Source organism: Crocuta crocuta, unplaced genomic scaffold, assembly GCF_008692635.1.
Source record: "Crocuta crocuta isolate KB4526 unplaced genomic scaffold, BGI_CrCroc_1.0 scaffold148, whole genome shotgun sequence".
NCBI lineage: Eukaryota > Metazoa > Chordata > Mammalia > Carnivora > Hyaenidae > Crocuta > Crocuta crocuta.
In genome coordinates, this window is record NW_027532416.1 from 110,231 (window position 1) to 128,346 (window position 18,116).

Below are 18,116 nucleotides of genomic sequence, written 5' to 3' on the forward strand. Positions count from 1 at the left end.
AAGACTGAATGCTTTCCTATAAGATAGGGAATAAAGCAAGGATATCCATTTTATGTTTATCCAACATGGCATTAGAGATTCCAACTAATGCAATTAGTCAAGAAAAAGAAAGACATAATATTTGAAAAGATGAATAAAATCATCTTTATTCACAAACTACATCTTGTTCATGTAGGATATCTTAAGGGATCTATTGAAAAAAATCCCTCTCAGAATTATTAAATTGTAATCAATTATTAAAGTGTGTATAAATTATAAATGATATTTAGAATGATTTAAATAAATAATTATTAAGTGTATTGAGAATTACTAAAGTATAAATGGGAAAGTCATAGAATACAAAATTAATAAAATTTGTGTACATACACATAGATGATATATATATATTGTGATCAAACAAATTATTCATGTATTTTCCCATGGTCCAATCTTCACGCTTTCTTTGGTTGATGGCTTTGTTGAAATCTCTCTTCTCTTTGCATTACATTCCTCACATGCCTGGAGGTAAAAAAGGAAAAATCAGCAAAACACAGTAACATATTCAATGTAGTAAGTGATTTTAGACACTACATAAGCCAAATTCTACAGCGTTAATATGGTTTTAGTCAAACTGTGAGTGAACTGAAAGACTTTCCTGTTTGGTTATAATTACTAATGTCCCAAAGTCCTCTTCATAATAGAATGATACTTTTAAGATTCTTAGAGTAATTACATTGTTCTAGTATGATTTACTTTTAAGCTGAATATGTGAAAACTGTCCCTCTCTTAGAATCCCTGATCTTATGTGCCTATTTATTAACTTCCTTGCAAGTCAGCATATCTGCTGTTCTGTTGAGTGGAGGAGAATGAATTGTTTAGCAGCCTTGGGAAATATGCTTCCCTGTGTTTACAGGCTGATGCTTAGAGTTGTGGTTGATAAAAGTTGAATGAGACTAGCGGAAGGATAAAAGTCTTTAGGGAAAACATTTTACACTTTCCTTATGGGATGCTGAGCTACAAATTCTCCAAAACAATCTAGAAAAGGAAATTAGAGCCCCATTAATCTTTGTGGAGTCTGGGAATTAAATAGCCTTGTAATTTTTGAGCATTTAACTGAGACTGTATTATATGCCAGCCCTGTGCAAAGATCAGAAAAACATAGATGCATAATATAAAAACCTTTTTCTGAAGTTATTTCATCTATACTGGTCTTCAGTCCTTGGTACATGTTAATCACTTGGGAAGTTTAATAAATATTTATGAAGAGGACACATCCTACATGAAATAAACCCTTATCTCTGGGAACAAGGATCAAGTATCTACAATTTTTTAAAAGTGTTTTTGTTTGTTTGTTTTGAGAGAGCGGGGAGCAGAGAGAGAGGGAGAGAGAGAGCACACGCGAGAGCGAGCAGGGGAGGAACAGAGAGAGAAGGAGACACAGAATCCAAACCAGGCTCCAGGCTCTGAGATGTCAGCAGAGAGCACAACACGGGGCTCAAACTCACAAACTGAGATAATGACCTGAGCCAATGTCAGACAGTTAACCCACTGAGCCACCCAGGTGCTCCCAAGCATCTACAGTCTTAAAAGCATCTCTGTTCAGAATGGCTGCACCAGTTTACATTCCCACCAACATTCTAATGTGCAAACAGGATGGCTAAGGGGGAAAGTACAGGCAGGCTAGAGGAAATAGGACTAGAGCCCTTCCAAAAAAAACAAAAACAAAAGCTGTGTTAGTTGATGTAGAGAAAGATTCTGCATGAATTTTGAAGGCTCACAGAAGTCAGGTAAAAACGAAATGAGAGTTCTAGAGAGTATACCATAAAGGATTTGGATGGGAATTAATAAAAGACAGGTATTTGGATAATATGCATGAGAAAAGAAGATAAAAGATGAGAAAGGAGAAAATGCCAGAGATTCTCCAGCACCCCCACTGCCATTTTTTTCCTCTTTTTTCCCCTGTTGGTAACAGAGAACGTAGGAGAGATTAAAATTAGATGAATATTGGGAACAGCGAATTCTAGCTAATGTATCAGACAGAAGGTAACATTTAGAGCAAGAAAACTTGCTGGTAAAGATGAGTATTCAGGAAGGGAACAATACCGTCTTTAGGCACTTGCTGAAATGTTATTTGTTGTTTTCTGAGCAAGCTTATTGGTATAGTGCATTATGGCCTGTTAAGACAATAAGTGCTCTTAAAATTTTGTTTCCTATCCAGATTGGTGGGGGCGGGGTCTTGGAGAGCCTGTGAAGTTTTGTCTTGTCTGTATCAATTTTTACACCATGAGAGGGTTAGCTGAGGACAAGGATAGGCTTTGGGACCTTAGCATATGCTGTGTTCTTTCTCTAGAAAGTTTTAGCTTACTCCCACTTCACAGTCTTCTTTCCCCCAGGTAACTCCAATCTGTCATAACTCCTCTCAATTTTCCTGTCCTTCAAGTAGATCATTCCTAACTCACCTGACCAGGTTGATTACTCAGTTATTCAGTGCCAGTCTCCTGTATCCCTTTCCTTCTTATCTCTGTTGCCACTGCCATTTGACTTTTATTTTTAAGATACCTTTTTTTTTTTTTTAATTATAAGCACTTCTGCATGGGTGAAAGTTTCATGGTATAGTGACCATGTCTGTTTTCCTCACCATAATACCTCTACATCTAGCTCAATATTTCTACAAGGACTCAATAAATGCTTGTTGAATGAATGAATAGATATTGGCCATTGGGAAGAAGAGGAGTAGAAAGAGAGACACGCCTGTTGCAGTGGTGTGCCAACTGCGATACTGCCAGGGAAAAAAGAGTTTTGCTTTGACATTGTTTTCAAATGTTCGCTCTTTACATGAGGGAGCCTAACCAAATCATACGACCAACATCATGACTTTGGGCAGTTATATCCTATGTAAACTTTTTTTCCCCACTGTGAGAAGTTGCAGTGGAGAGTTTATGCTCTGGTGTCTTAGGAGAGAAACTATCTATGATGGAACCTCAGGGGAATCCAAGTGCCCTGGATGAGTCAATCCTATCTCTCCCACAAAGGACATAGGGGTAGGGAGGGATGGCAGTGCCCCTTCTCAGATGCTAGTTGTCCTAAAAGTTTCCTTCCAACCAAACTATATAGCAATGAAGATACAGGAGTTTTCTTAAAATAATAGTAGTAAAAAAAACATGTACATAGAACATATACATAGTGTAATATAGTTCGTATAAAATGTTACAGCTGTTCTTTTTTTAAAAAATTATTTCAAAGCTTTTCAAATAGCCATTATTAAGAAATGGAAACCAGCTTAGGGAAGTTAAGTTTTTCCAAAGTTATTTAGCTAGCAAATGTCATTTTTCATACATGTACAGGACTTCCACCTGTGCGTTTCCTCTGCATTTGAAAGGCATTCTTTCCATGTCATCAGAGTGTCAAAAACTCATAGCATCTTATAGAGATGTTTCTTGATTCTTAGGGGCCATGCCCCCATCTCTGTACCCAGTACAGTAATCCCCAACACAGTGTTGCTCACTAGTAAGCATCCTGCTTTATTTGAGTATCAGCAGCAATAGGCACTTTATTCTTTCCTCAGGCTGCGTATTCATTTTTATGGGGTTTAATTATTATCTGCCTCCATACAAATGTCTAGTATCAGCAAATGTTGGTAACCCAATTCCTGTCTAAGTGTTAGTGGCAGGCATCATTCCTGTGCGTATTTTCATTAAAAAAAACCAACAACTTCCAGAAAAAANTATATATTTATATATTTAATATTTAATATAAATATATTTAATATTTATATATTTATATATATATAAACGTGATAGCAGGAATCAGTAAGGGTTATATTTGGGTCATGCTGCCCTCTGGAGACTCTCAGTTCTTACTACATGAGGAAACTCCTATCTGTCATGTGGCTGCATCCTTGGCACCTTCTCCTGGCACCTGTCTTAGATATAATCTCACCATGGTGGAATGTAGTAACAGAAATTATACCATAACTATTAAGACAAGGATGTCTTAAAACACCTACACGTGTAATTGGGATCTAGTAAGAAACTAACATTCCCCATCTCACTAAGTTTTAAAAAACGGCAGCAAGACAAAAATAGTATGCCTTCTTAAAACTTTTGTTTTTTAGTTTATTTTTGACAGAGCATGAGTGGGGGAGGGGCAGAGAGAGAGGGAGACACAGAATAGGAAACAGGCTCCAGGCTCTGAGCTGTCAGCACAGAGCCCGATGTGGGACTTGAACCCACTAACCGTGAGATCTGACCTGAATCGAAGTCAGACGCTTAACCGACTGAGCCACCCAGATGCCCCTTAAAACTCTTGAAATAAGATGGAAGAACAAACTGAGAGTTGATGATGGGAGGTAGGTGGGAGATGGGCTAGATGGCGTTGAACATTAAGGAGCGTACTTATTATGGTTTTCCCTGCGTATTGTATATAAGTGATGAATCACTGAATTCTATTCCTGAAACCAGTATTGTGCTATAACTAGATTTAAAAAAAAAAATTGAAAAGAGGGGTGCCTGGGTGGCTCAGTTGGTTGAGCGTCTGGCTTCACCATGATCTCATGGTTCGTGGGTTCGAGTCCCGCATTGGGCACTATGCTGACAGCTTAGAGCATGGAGCCTGTCTTTGGATTCTGTGTCTTCCCCTCTCTCTGACCCTCCCTTGCTCATGCTGTCTCTCTCTCAAAAAAAATTTTTTTTTTAATTTTAAAAAATTGAAAAGAAAAATAGATACAGCTGTTTACTCATTGATTTAGTCCTTCAACAAATATTTCTTAAGCATGTAATACATGCCACATGTTAAGCATGGTGCTGAGGATATAGTAATGAGCAAAACCAGTCATACATCTGCAGTTGTATAGTCCATAGTCTAGAAGGGAGCCAGATACTCATTTTAAAGACTGGAAGTAAGTGTGAAATTATACCTGAGGTTTATAGTCTCAAAGATTGATTTTGCATGTTGAAGTTATTCAGGAAAAGTGACTCTGAGGAGTTGATTGGTCTGAGATGTGAAGAAGACTAGAAACATATCAAGGCAAAAGTAGAGAACAAGGGTAAGAGAAAGCTTTTCCCTCCATAAAGGTAGCAGCATGTGCAAAGGCCCTGTGGTTGGTCAGAACATGATACATTCCGGAAATGAAAGAGTAGTGCATTTGAAGAATGGGAATTGAATGGGATCATACTGCCTGATGAAGCCTTTTCCTGGTGAAGGTCGGGTATTCATTTCAGCTTGGTCCAAGTTTTTACTGTCTCTACTGAGTTGGTAACTTGGAGGTTTTTCATATATCCAGTTGAATAGTTGGGATATTTCTCTGTGTCTCTCTCTCTCTTCTCTATGTGTCTCTCTCTTCACTCTCTGTCTATCTCTCTGTCTCTCCCTGTGTGTGCGTCTGTCTCTCTTTACCTCTGGGAACTATAACATAGGTCCATAGATTAAAAAAATTAAAGATCATTCAATTCTGAGATAGAAAATAGAGATTATTTTTAGTTCTAGTCCTTATAGATTCATGGTGGCTGCTTGTAATCACATTAAAACAAAGATTCTGAGTCATGTCTTTGCCAAATCCCATCTTCCCCCTTCCTGTCTCTAACTCAGTTCTAGTGTTTGACTACCCTCCTTTCCTGCCTTTGTTTTGGAAAGTAAGAAAAGCTATTTTCTACTGCTGCTGAAAAGTACTTTGAGATCCCCTTTCCTCTTGTACATTAACAGTGGATGAGGACACCATATATGGCATTTACACTGACAGGTAATTCTGCCTTGAGTGAATTCTAGAGCTATTTCTTCTTTTTCAGCTCTTAAAAACAATTGCATATGGATGAGTGCTTTGCAAATATATACACAATTTAGGCAAATGTGTACATTTAGGAATTTAGAAATTTGAAAGGAAACCCTTCCATTTATCAACATTTCTGTTGTTTTTCAGTTTCATTAAAAGACAACAGCAACAATAAACCTACAGAAGAATTTTTAAAAAAACACCTACCTTAACACTATTCAATATTAACTTCAGATTTTTACGTTCTGGAAATCTGGTAGCAGAACTTGATTTCATCTATGGCATGCTACCCAAGAAAATAAAATATTGAGAAGCTGGAGATTGCTAGAGGCATGAAAAATACCAGTGTTTGCAAAAACTTACAATAGTGAAATATTTATAATCTTCCCAAATGGAATATTAATACAGGTATGAGCAGGTAGAGCTTTGGGGTCAGATCTGAAGGCATATTGGCTGTTCCATGATTTTTGACATATGGGAGAAGTTACAAGAATGATGCCAATTTTTGTGATTTACATCAGTCTTTGGGCAAGTTTGAAGAATTATTTCACATGCATATTGACATATGTTCATTCTATTCACTTTAAAATTATTGAACTTCCCAATTGATTAAAAAAATATATACTCTTCTAAGCTATCTAGTTACTCAGATGTCTGCATTTAAAAGGCAAAAGGAAAGGGCTCCTGAGTGGCCCAGTTGGTTAAGCATCTGGCTTCAGCTCAGGTCATGATCTCACAGTTCATGGGTTTGAGCCCCACATTGGGCTCTGTGCTGACAGCTAGCTCAGAGCCTGGAGCCTGTTTCTGATTCTGTGTCTCCCTCTCTTTCTGACCCTCCCCTGCTCACACTGTCTCTTTCTCTCAGAAATAAATAAAACATTTTAAAAAATTTAAAAACGACAGAAGGAAGATCAGTAAGATTGTCTTCAAATAAAAGATATATATGGAGTCTTTCCACAAGCAAGTAAACTATTAATGAATTATGATAGTGCCTGAAACAGAGTGGATAAAGCCAACCTAGATACACACAGAAGAATATGCTAGCTCTATTGAGTGCCTAATATGTGCTGGGCAATTTGCTGCATACTTTGTACATATTAGCCTCTTTGATATTCACAAAGAAACTGCACACATAATATCCCAGCCTGGATTACAAAGGAGGAAATTGAAGGTCAGTAGGATAAGTCACTTGTGTGACATGCATATCTGAGATTTGAACCCATGTCTGTCTGACTTAAAGATGTCTTCTCTGTTTTCCATAGCCTGTAAATATTGGTTGAAGAGACGACTAATTCTCTGTACTTTTTCTGTTTCCTAGCTCAATACACACAGGAGAATTTTGCTTTAGATATTTTTCAGCAACTGTGTTTTGAGCTTAATGGAGAATTTGGGGCTCAAACTCTTCTGTCATAGTTCTCAGCAGAGAGCAATATGTTTGATGTAATGTGTCTGCACCCAATTTGAAACGGTTTTCTTTCTCCTAGATGTGTTGACCCAAATTCCAGCAAACATTCCCTCCTGATTTCAAATTAGATTTTTCCTCCTCATAATGTACTACTTTGGGTACAGACATCTTGTGGTCTAGCGTATGAGAGACTCTTACAAAAGGTGTCCAGAGAAGGATTTAATGGTCCCTTGGCATAGTCTCCTTTTAAATGTCTGGGTGGAAATGGTGGGCCAGAGATCTCATGGCCAGCAGTGCTCCTGCAGCTGGTACCTGACTGCACCAGGGTTTTAATTCAGGTCTGTCTGACTTTAATCTCTCACTCTCTTTTGCCAATTCCTAATGACTAGGACTCAGTCTTGTATTTTGATATATCTTCCTAAGTATTTGGTACAGGCTTGATTACATGACATTTATCTAAATAAATAGCATTTAAAATTTTTTTTTGATTTTTTTTTTTTTATTTCTGAGAGAGAGAGAGAGCATAAATGGGGGAGGGTCAGAGAGAGAGGGAGACACAGAATCTGAAACAGACTCCTGGCTCTGAGCTGGCTGTCAGCACAGAGCCTGACACGGGGCTTGGACCCACAAACTGTGAGATCATGACCTGAGCTGAAGTCAGACGCTTAACCAACTGAGCCACCCAGGTGCCCCATAAATAGCATTTTAAAAAAGCCATCTGAATGATTAACTGACTCTCAAAATAATAAGCAGGCTTAAATAATTTAGAAGGCAAGGGGGGAAGAAAATAACATGTACAGAGACACAGATAGGTATGAGGACATAGTTTGTGCAAGATGTCTTTTTTGAAAACTTCATTTGTACCTTAATTTATAGCACTCATCATAATCTGCTTTGCCTCTACAATAAGTGCAAGTCTGCCTTCTTAACTAGGTTGTCAGCATGCTCCATGTTTCATTTCTGTGTAGCTCAAGTGACCAGCACAAACTAGGCTTTCTCACTGTGCTTATTGCATGGGTTAGAATTACAGATGTAGGGCAAAACAGAGCAGTTCACACTGCCCTTTCCTGAAGATAAGTGGTGTAGTAGAAGGAGGATGAGCTTTGCAGTTAGGGAGATTCTCCATCGTCTAGCTGTGTGCCATTGTCTAGTTGCTCATCTGTGTAACGAAGTTACTAATACTTGTTTTGCTGAGAGGTTGAGAGAACTAAATGAAAAACTTGACAGGGTTTCCCATCAGAAAGTTGAATTGAAATAGATTTCAGTGCTCCCTGCCATACCCTCTTCTCTGGCTCCTCAGAGCAAAGGCCTAAGGAGTCCGGCTATCAGTGAGCCAGATTTTCCTCTCAGCACTCCATGCAAGGACTGCAGGCCTGCATTTCCTTCAGTTATTTTTCAGCTCCCAATTGTCTACTGCATTTGACTACAAGAATAGAGCTATTTTAAAGTCTTCATCCCCCCCAGCTCCCATCCCATCATTTGTGCTATGTTTGACTCTCATCTAATATGGACAGGAGTGTTTCATGCCTTCATTTTAGCAACCACCCTCTTAAGGCAAACAAGCTGGTTTCTTTCCAAGTCCCTGCTAGAGCAATTCACCCCTGATTCATACCTGGGGGTGCTTTTATTCTTCTCTTTAAACAAACTCATTCTATTCTCCAAGCACCCATTTCATTTGAACTCCATCAGCCCTACAAAACAGGGCCAGAGGGTGCTAGCAAAATGGCACATTTCTTTTGCAAAAATTGAAATGACTTAATACATTGATAACTGGAGCCTGCTCCAGGAGGCTCATTTGTAATCAGAGCTATAATTCACTCTTCTTTCCAGAGAAAAGAAATGAAATATGTTTATAGTTCTAGCTCTTTAACAGTACTAAACATTTTATCTACGTGACCTTCTCAACTACTATGGTGAGTAAGATATACATATGAATATACACATTACATATGTAATATATACACATATGTATGTATACATGTGTGTATGTGTGTATATATTATATATATTCACACATAAAAATGTAATTTTATATATGTTATTCAACATGTTTCACACACAATAGCAGACGTACTTAATATTTTTTAATATCAAGAAAACATATGTTAACACTTAACATTATTTATTTTGAGACAGAGAAAGAGTGCATGTGTGAGTGGGGGAGGGCCAGAGAACAGGAAAAGTGAGAATCACAAGCAGGCCCTCCACTGTTAGTGCATAGCCCAAAATGGGGTTGATCCCATGACTTAGATCATGACCTGAAACAAAACCAAGAGTCAGATGCTTAACTGACTGAGCCACCCAGGTGTCTTCCCTGTTATTATTTTAACACTGTTGCCCCAAACTTGAATATTTGAATATGAAATGAGCATAATCACTGCCAGAGAAGACAATAAGGTACTGAGGGTATTTCTTTAACCAACAGAGCAGAAATATGTTCATATAATCATGGTACATCTATCTCCAAGTGATCCTTTTAAGAGGCAGCACATTTGATACAATAGTTTTACCATGCATCCATAATATGTTAGATTTATTTATAGCGAATCTGCTGCATTATCATTATTATAAGAATTACCATTAAAGTGGCTGGTACAGTAAATACCTATTGGTTTGGGCTGTCACACAAAACTCCTTTACTCTGAGAATAGCATGTCCTTTCTCTGCAGAACTGTTTCTTCCTCCCTCACACCCCACCACTCACCCTCATTGGCCCTCCTGTGTTAGAAGTAGGATTATCTTGTTATCAACACTCTGCCTCCTGACCACAATTGATTGGTCCAACAAAGGGCTAAGCTAGGCCCTCCTGACCTTAGCTAGGCCAATCAAATCCCTTCCCCACATACTTTTTTAAAAACTAGAACTGGAAAAAGGACTAAGTCACCTTTAGTAACTAAAACTCTAAGAATTACAAGATTTTGAAGCTGCCGGTGTGGTATTTCCTGACTTATGAAATAATTGATCTTCAGTAAGAGAGAAGTAGAGTAGAGCACTGAGAAAAGATGAAAAGTGCACTGGTACCTAAGAGCTAGCTGCATCTCTGCCACTAATACCTCCATCAACATTACAGAACAGCAGGTTATATACGGAGCATCTGTAGAGCAGCATACTAAGTGTTTTATGCTCATCAGCTCATGATGTAAGATTACAAATCTTACACCATGGTCTTTAACTTCCATAAGTATGCCAGGATGATTGAACATGGAAACAGATAATTTCAATAATATTTATAAGATATGTTAGAGTTTTATAATACTGAGCAAAGGTGAGAAATATTGGGCTGACTTAGTGGAGACATTGATCAGGACTTTCTTGAAGGAAATGTTATCCAAGCTAAGTCTTAAAGGATGAATAGAACTGAATTCAACAAAGAAATGGGGATATAAGATGTCCTTGAATAATGCATGAAGTCAAGAAACAGTGCCAAGAATTGCCAAAGATTTCACCAAGAAGTGAGATAGTGGGATCCGAGTCAAAGCGGGATTAGTTCAGAAGAGCCTGACTGGCCATGTTCTGAGTAGATTCCGCTAGTAATTAACTAACTTCTAAAAGGCTTCTGAGTAGGCAAATAACATGTTAGCTTTTCAGTTTAAGTTGATTACTACCATATTATTATTATGGTGAAGTATGAATTTAAGGGACACAAAAGTAAGGAAAACCAGTGGGACAGATGTTACAACAGTCCAGGAGAAATATTAACAGACTTATAAATAGGATAGTGATAGTAAAAATGGTAAAGTAAACGTTTAAGACCCAGTAATTAGTTAGATGAGGGGAAGAGGTTAATAGTGAGGAAATTAAAAAGTCAGATTCCAAGATGTCACAGAGGTTCAGCCAAGATCCCGCTCCCTCCTCAGAGACTGAGCTGGTCTTATTATTCCCAGGTCCATGGTCATCAGGGTGGTCATACTGCGCATGGAAGTTCAAGCATTTCCTGGATGCCCATTGCTATTGTTTCTTCCCACCCAAGTATTCTTTATTAAATACATATTAATAATCTACTATGTAGGTACCAGGGATATGAGGTGTGTAAATTATGACTCCTGCCTTTAAGGAGCTCAAAAATGGGAGACAAGTAGGCAGACAAAGTATCATACGACAGAAGATATTATTCAGATGTGTACAAAAGGCTGTGAGAAAAGAAAAAATATATCATTGTATTATAAAGGCTTTATAAATGAAAGAATGTTTGATAGCCTAGATTCTAAGTTTTAGTGGGGCAAGAAATTGTATTCTTTCTGTTTACTCCTACATTCTTGGTGCTTAGCTATACTATTTTCTAACAAGTGCTTCAAAACATTAATATACATATAACATACAGACTCAGAATCTTGGATTATTCATTTGAACATCTGGGTAGCACATTCACTGGGTTAAGAAGACCTTTGTAACCAGAAAAATTGTCCCAATTTATAGTTTAAATATACAATGGAAATGCTTAGCAAAAGATAAGAAAACAGGACTGTTCTAATCTCCAGAAGCTTTTTGTTCTCATATTGTGCTTAAATATCACTTACTTTTAGCTAGTAAGTAAAGCAAAGCACAAAACCCAATTCAGCTTGTTCACCACTACATAATCTCCCTGATTAATTAGCAGATGGTGAGCAACCATGTTGAGTGGTATTCATTCTTCCTCTATGCCTCTAATAAATATGGCAAAAAACTATTGGAATCAAGGTCAGGATTATAAATCTATATATTTTCTTGGTACCAAAGCACCAGACTGAATTTCCTCCTTTTGTCTGCATTCTTGGGGATATCTGATAGATGTCTGGTAACTTGGCAATGATGAAGTGCAATAAAAGAATGAAACAAGGATAAATGCAAATGTTCTATGGCTATCTCAAGCCAAGAACTTCCCTAACTGACACTCCTAGCATTCCTGCTTAATGATTTTTCCTTAAAGGAAGTAAAAGTTTAGGGTTTTTACTCTTTCCTGCTAGACACACAGTAAACAAACAGTCTAGATGAGAGAGAGAGAGCAGATCAGGGCTGGCTTCATAGGCATGTGATCTGTGCAACTGACTTAGAAGGACCCCACTCTTGGTTTAACATTTTGCTGTACTCCTAGAAGGCAGGTAATTTTTCATCTTCACTTTTCTGTATCTAATACCTAGAATAGTGTCTTGTACATACAAGGTCTTTAACAAATATTTGTTAGATGAATGAAAATAGAACATTGTATCATTTATAATTTATATAAATTTCATATAGTTATTATAACCAATACTCATTGTGCTTTTAATATTATGAAGTTTTCTCAGTTACTGGAATTATAAAGGAAAGGTATGATATCTGCCGTTAAATATTCTGGCAACAAAAATAATAGAAAGACGAATATATATATGCACACAATCACACACAGAGTACAGAATGGTGTCATTTATGAAGGTAATATGATATAAAAGAAAGAGTATAAGCTTCAGATTAGTGCCTAGGTGGCTCAGTCAGTTAAGCATCCAACTCTTGATTTTGGCTCAGGTCATGATCTCACAGTTCATGGGTTCAAGCCCCACAGCTCCATGCTGATGGTGTGGAACCTGCTTGGAATCCTCTTTCTCTCCTTCTCTCTGCCTTTCCCCCACTCATACGCACACTCTCGCTCTCTTTCTCTCTCTTTCAAAATAAATAAACGAACTTAAAAAAGAATATGAGCTTTAGAATCAGAAGAATCTGGGTTCAAATCCAGGCCCTACTTCTTAGCTACTGTGTCAGCTTGGAAAGCTTATTTGGCTTCTGTGTGCTTTTACAAAATTAGAGATCATACTTTTGTTTCAGAAATGTTATGAGGCTTATATAATAAATGCAAACAACCTCACACATTGTAGGTGCTCACAATTCTATCATTATTAATATTATTATCAATGTAGGGGCATCTGGGTGGCCCAGTCAATTAAATGTCTGACTCCTGGTTTTGGCTCAGGTTATGATCTTGCAGTTTGTGAGTTCAAGCCCTGCATTGATCTCTGGGCTGATGGTGTGGAGCCTGCTTGGAATTCTCTCTCTCCCCCTCTCTCCACCCCTCTCCTGCTCCCACTGTCTCTGTGTCTTTCAAAATAAGCAAATAAATAAACCTAAAAAATGTCCTTATCAATGTACACACATATGGGAAAAAATTTGGGTTGAACAAATGAGGAGCAGCTTTTCAGATTACTTGATCTTGATCTGATTCTTGAAAAATGAGAAGAAATAAGGTGGGCAAAAATAGCAAATAATTAATCCTGAGCAGAGGAAAAAGGATGTGTGCTTGGTAGGTTATGGATGTTCATGTCAAGTAGTTCTGTTTGGCTCCAGCAAAGTAGAAGCCACGTGCAGGAGTCAGTCAGCAAGCAGACGGAGGATGGACTGAGCTAAGGGACTCCTCTGCCTGTGCCTTCTTTCTTCTTTTGTACTGCCTGGGCAGGGGGCACTTCAGTGATTTCCTTACCTAATAACCAACAATTCTTTCATTTGGAGAAAAACATGAGGTGATATTCTTTTTCACGCCCATATTTTCAAACTTTAAAAACAATTGTTGGCAAGAGGAAAACAAAGCTATTAGTGAGTGTACTTTCCCTTTAGAGATACATGAGAGCTAATATGGGAGAAATCCTTTCCTTGAAGTAGTGTTATCTGCTCTGAGCAGATACTTGCAGACAGCACTAATTATCTGTTGCATCTCCTCCTCGGAAGTCTCTCCCATGCTTTCATTGTCCTTATGTTCTATCAGTCAGATGGTACAGTACTTAGTTCCACCTTTTAGGCAACCAATACATTGGAATAAATATATGAGAAGTTAGTTATAATATTTAGGACAAAAAAATTCTTGAAATAATCCAAGTCTCTTTTCCCCTCCTCCCCTTATAGCAGTGGTAGGCCTGACTCATTGCATGATGCCAGGAGCGAGGAAGGAGTAGGTAGGGAAGTCTTTTCTCTAAACACCTTGCTCTTGAAGGTTTATCAGAAGGCAACTGATGAAGAAAAGATGAAAATTAGGGTATCAATGATACTTTTACATATACAATGGTTCATTCCTCCTAATCCCTCAAGGAGTACATTATTATCCTTATTCAACAAAGAGAAAACTGAGGCTCTGAGAAACTATGCTTAATGCAAAGTCACAGAGATAGGGGTAGGACAGGCATTTAGACACAAGTTTGTTTAACTCTAAAGCTGATGTTCTTTTCATTATCACAGTGTTCTCTCATTTCCCTGGATGTTCAAAGCTTACTGTATTTCATCAATTCCAAAACACTTTTTTTAACATTATGAGTCTATATGAAAAGGGAATACATAATGTTTTACAATTTCTGTTAGCAAAAGAGAGTTTTAACTGTATGTTATTGTCTATGTGTGCACAACCTTGCATGTTGTTGTTAAGACATCATTTGATAATTGCAGTCCCTTGATGCTTTTACCAACAAGTCATTTAAGGGACATTTAATGAAGGAATATGAGTTTTATTTGTTTGCTGAAACCCTTCTTGATGCATGATAAAATCAAGAAATTGCTACCATTAACACATGCAGAATGAGAGTCTGGGGCTTGGGAGAAAATCTCACAGAAAATATTAGTGCACTTTTCAGAAACACTGCATGGCCAATGCCATTGATAGCACAAGAATATTCTACAGAAAAGCAGTAATTAAAACATTCTTAGGCCAAACTTATTCAGAATAGTCAAACTGGTTTTGCTTATATTGTCATTGTATTTTGGCTTATATTTCCATTTTCCTTTATTTTCATATTATGTAAGACTGCTATATGATAAAAATCTATGTTCAAAACACTCCACAAGGTCCCTAGGTCTATTCCTGAGTTTGTTGTCTGCCTTTAGTCAGGTGTGTTTCAAAGAAAAAAGGTCTGGCTATGACAAGACTAGCCACCATGTTTTTGAGATCCTATTGTGTTTCAAGTATTGTGCTTCAGCATAAATTATATCTTTTAATCCTAACAACAGTTTTGTCAAGTAGTTATTATCATCCTGATTTTACAGAAGAGGAAATAAGAATTAGAGTGGTATGTAATTTGCCCACATTCATACCACGTGGATTTTTAACCCAGGGTTTTCATCCTCAGCAATCTTGTTGTTAAACATCACCTTCTTTACTTTTCAAGTAGTTTCTGGGCATGACATTAGAGGTATAGCACTTAGCAGAGTACATGCAAATACTAGTCAATTTCTGGCTAATTAAGTAACAAGTTTCTATTTTGCCTACTGAAGGAAGAAGGCAAGCATGCCCAGAGGAACAGTGAATGACTGACTGAAGACTCCCAATTTTTTCTTGGTATAGCACAGTGGGATCAGGCAGACTTTAGAGGCAAACATACCCAAGGTTTGAATCTCTAATAAGCCACTCATGGACTGCAAGAACTTGGCAAGTCATGTAGCCTCTCAGAGTCTCATTTTTATGTAAAAAGTGTATGATAATCACAAGTCAGCAGGGTTTTTGATTGCCTTAGAGGAGATGATGAATGTGATTTTGTCCCACTTAGCACACTGACTAGCACAAAGTCGCCACGGGAAGACAATTCTCTTTTCCCATTTCACAGAGTTAGTTTTGGGCTGAATATCTAGTCTAATTTTAGCCCTGTTCATTTTTTCAAGAAAGTTAAACTAGCTAAGGAAAATTATTTTCTATTTCTTCTGCTCCAAAACTGGCAGCACATGTAATCTTTTATTTATTCAACACATATCCATTCAGCACAGTAATGCACCACACAGTGTGCCAGCCGTCAGTATAAAAAGAAAAACAACAGGAGTTTGGACATCAGGATAACTTCTGAGAGCCCTGGCTCCACTACATGGTATGATCTTGGACAATCAGCTCATGTTGCTGAACCTCACCTGGTTTATATAAAGTGAATAACAATATCATTTCCCCAGGGCAGTTATCAGAATGAGAGGAGATCATCATAACAAAAGTGTTTTTCACTAGGAAGGAGTTGGTGTAGTAGCTAGTTCCTCTGACCCTGTTAGTCTTGAGTAGAATCAAATACCAGTTAGAATCAAACTCTTTTGACTAGTTGCAAACTAAATGATGGTTATGTTGGCAAATGCTTCACAATGGGTTCTTTGGGTAGGATAGGGGGAATCTTTGGTGTAGCATTTGATGATTTCCATGATGTAAATCTTTACAGGCTGCTCCAGCCCACCACTGACAAATGTTTCTCTTGCCTAGCCTTAACAGCACGCAGGCCCATCGCTTGATTTCCCATGTAAAGTAGCATATTCACAGGTCCTAAGGATTTGGGTGTGGACATCTTTAGGGGAGCGTTTTCTCACCTATCACAAATGGCAATCATTTATTATGCTTTCTGTGTATTACCTTGTCCTCTCAGCAATATCACTTTATACAGCCTCATCCCCATTTTGCAGATGAGGAAACTGTGGCTCAGAGAGATGAACTTGCCAAAAGTGGCCTAGGCAGCCAGTGTCATACTGAGATTTGAACTGAAGTCATTTGATTCCTGAGTCTGAGTTTTTATCCACCACCCTCTGCTGTCTCCCCTGTCAAGGATTCAGTAAACCGGCTCCCTGGTTTAGCAGAGAATTTCCATGGAAACAGTTGGGTTGCTGTGGTGGTGGTGGAGGGGGGTTTATTCTGAGGTGCATGACATGATTTAGAGTGGATGCTAAAAGTAAAAACTGCTTTGGGTGGCATATCCAGCCAGTGGTGACCTCCTGCAGCAATCAGAGTAAAATCCACTAAGTGTTTCTAGGCTTTAGCTAGGGTGATTTCATGAAGCTTTGTCCACCACAGTCACACATAGAGAAACAAATGTAAACAAACAAACAAACTGGAAATTAAATGAGTCTTCTCTAAATAGCTGTACTGGAGCTTCAAACTGTCTTACGAAGCAATAAAAACAGGGAAAAATAGAGTATATTCCACCTTTAATCTCAGCCAGATTTATTATCATCTTAGGAAGAAAGGGAAAGCTTAGAAAAACAATGTCTCATAAAGCTATTTTCTGAAAAATAACCTAGACACTCCTTAAGGAAACAGGTTACCTGAGTTTCCATGATAATTGTCCATGATACTGAGATTCTATGGCCAAAAGGAAAAAGCGGCCATGGGAGAGAGACGAAAATGAGCACAGCTGTAGAAATGTCTTGTTTCAAGATCATATCCTATTCTAATTGTCCGTTTACAGTTCAGACCTCACTCCCCATTACGTTTTGAGGACAGGATCTAACTTACTCAGTTTGTATACATATCATGTAGCCTAATGTTTAGCAAGAAGTAGGTGCTTCATCAATGTTGGTAGACTGCAGTTGAATACTATATTACCTTGGTACAGTGGTTCTCAAATGCAATCTCTGGGTAGGTAGACCTAGAATCACCGGAGGGGATCTGAAAAATATAAGTTACCTATGTTTATCATAAAGATTCTCAAATATAAGATCTACAATGGAGTCCAGATGTTTGCATTTTTATAAAGCCATGCAGGGGGTTCCAAAGTGCACCCAAGTTTTTAGAACCACAGTTATTTCTACACAAATCCACAGGCAGCATGCTAAGACTCATATTTGTCAAAAGCTATACTTTATCCCTTACCAAAAAGCATAAGAATAACTGTTTTCACTCATCATGGGCCTCCTATGTGCCCCAAACTGGGTCAGGGGAAGTCAGGAATACCAGAATGATGACTTTATCTCTGAAACATAAAATTATTTTAGAAAACTAAAGATATCGGGGCGCCTGGGTGGCTTAGTCGGTTAAGCGTCCGACTTTCACTTAGGTCATGATCTCACGGTTCGTGGGTTCGAGCCCCGCGTCGGGCTCTGTGCTGACTGCCGGCTCAGAGCCTGGAGCCTGTTTCAGTCTGTGACTCCCTCTCTCTCTGACCCTCCCCTGCTCACGCTGTCTCTCTCTCTCTCCTAGAAATAAATAAAAAACATTAAAAAAAATTTTTTTAAAAAGAAAACTAAAGATATCTTTACAATTCAAATCCATTTCATTGTCTGATGGACTGGTAAGTA

The 18,116-nt window shown here is 38.1% G+C and overlaps 1 long non-coding RNA gene across 1 annotated transcript; it reads right to left on the reverse strand.

Annotated features, from left to right (window-relative positions):
• Nucleotides 1-332: 332 nt before the first annotated feature.
• Nucleotides 333-17,475, reverse strand: LOC144243839 (uncharacterized). The gene is made up of 2 exons (XR_013338789.1): nucleotides 17,425-17,475; nucleotides 333-498 (listed from the first exon to the last, which is right to left on the reverse strand). It is a non-coding gene; the product is annotated as an uncharacterized LOC144243839 (long non-coding RNA).
• Between the last annotated feature and the right edge of the window lie 641 nt (nucleotides 17,476-18,116).